The sequence below is a fragment of the Hibiscus syriacus genome, unplaced genomic scaffold, assembly GCF_006381635.1.
Source record: "Hibiscus syriacus cultivar Baekdansim isolate YM2019G1 unplaced genomic scaffold, ASM638163v2 tig00109983_pilon, whole genome shotgun sequence".
NCBI classification, from domain to species: Eukaryota; Viridiplantae; Streptophyta; class Magnoliopsida; order Malvales; family Malvaceae; genus Hibiscus; species Hibiscus syriacus.
Window position 1 is genome coordinate 122,952 of NW_024062549.1, and position 1,961 is coordinate 124,912.

At 37.8% G+C, this 1,961-nt stretch overlaps 1 pseudogene; it reads left to right on the forward strand.

The window, feature by feature from the left end:
* Nucleotides 1–606: 606 nt before the first annotated feature.
* Nucleotides 607–1,961, forward strand: LOC120211769 (annotated as a pseudogene).

Genomic DNA, 1,961 nt, shown 5'->3' on the forward strand with positions numbered 1-1,961 from the left:
CCTAACGAAAAATCTTGCCTTTATACCTAAGCAATTGGTAGCTGTCTAGGATCAACTAGTTTAAATTGATAACTTAATCTAATTCTGCAGAGAGTCCCGTGAACATATTCCATGTGAAAATGGCTCTTAGAATTAATCAAACTTCTCTTTCTCTATCTCCATTTAATATATATATATATATTTATTTATATATATATAATTAAAACATTCTACCACTACTCGCCAATGTTTGCAGGCTTAGCTCTGCTAATAAGACCCATGACGACAAGATTCAACCAAACTGCAGTAAAGCTTTGACTTCGTTTTTTACTTAGTTTAACCCAACTTGTTGTCACCTGGTATTCAAACGATTAATTCGATCGTCGACTGAATTGAATTAACTAAAATCAAATTAATCAATTTTTTTAATTGAATTTAAAATTTTCTTAACCGTTAATCGATCTAACATCTAATCAACCTAACTAAATATCAATTTAATCAGCTAATTCGGTTAGCACCGATTAACGAGCATCCCTGATGTTATCCCCGTATTACTACTACGTGCATTTATAAATAGACAACGACATACCAGTGTAGGTGCTCTAAAACTAAAACTCTCAATATATGATAATTATATAAGTTCGTCTTCTCTTTTTTCAAGGTGCATTCGAGATTCGGATCAGGTTATTAATGGCCCTTCGTGTCTACTCGGTCGTCTTCTTGCTCAGTTTGCTCGTTGGCATTGCTTCTGCCATTGATGGTATGACTATGATCATGTTTTGCTGCAATATATATATCATCTGGAAAATGAAACATGCTGAGTTGATGATTTTTCTTTCTTTGGGTTAGTTTTAGAGAAATGGAGTTCAGTTATTCAGGCATCGATGGACCATACAACTGGGCAAATTGGATCCGACATTCTCACCATGTTCATCAGGGAAACGACAGTCTCCGATAAACATTCAGAGGAATATGACTGTCCACAACAAGCAATTGAAACCATTAGCCAGGAAGTACAAACCTGCAAACGCTACTCTCGTTAACAAGGGCTTCAGTGTTGGGGTGCGTTTCGAGGAAGATGCTGGAGAGTTATGGATTGATGCCAAAAGCTACACACTCAAGCAAGTACACTGGCATTTACCTTCAGAGCATCGCATTGATAGTCAACAGTAAGCTTTTCTCTTTCTCTCTGTAAATATTGTGTCATTGGGTCGGTCCAATTTGATTATAACCCTCAATTCATGCTACTTTTTGGACACCAATTGCCCCTTTCCATCACAAAAAAGAAGGGCCTAAGCAAGTGTTTTTAACCCTTTAAACATACAGATTTGCTGCTGAGCTCCATATGGTCCATCGAGCACCAGATAACAGCACTGCTGTTGTTGCAGTGCTCTACCAAGAAGCCAATGCTGCCGATCCATTTATCTGCAGGGTAAGATAGTTCTTAATAATGTTCCTATGCAAAACATATGGAAACCAAAGTTTAAGCATAAAAAATTCAACTCGATCCATTTCAGCTGATGGGAGGATTAAGTAAATTGGGAAAGGAAAACTCAGAAGTTCCTCTTGGTTACGTGAATATAAACGAACTGAATCGAAGAAGCCGCAAGTATTACAGATATGTTGGTTCTCTTACCACTCCCCATGCATCGAGGATGTCAACTGGAGCATCCTCGGAAAGGTATGGTTTTTTCCGGCAGCGTTGATGACAGAATAAAGTATTATGTATTACACAAAAAATGGCTAAATTTAAATTAAAAACTTGCAGGTGATGTCCATTTCGAAAGAGCAGATAGCCGCCATGGATACTCCGTTGAACTCAGATTGCAAAAGAAACGCTAGGCCATGTCAGCCATTGAATGGTCGAGAGGTTGACCTCTACGATGAGCTCAGTTGTTAATGTAATCTATGTAATTAGGTGAAGGAAAACTATTGTTGTGCTTCCATTTTAATTAGGGTCATAAATGATCCGAGCATGAACG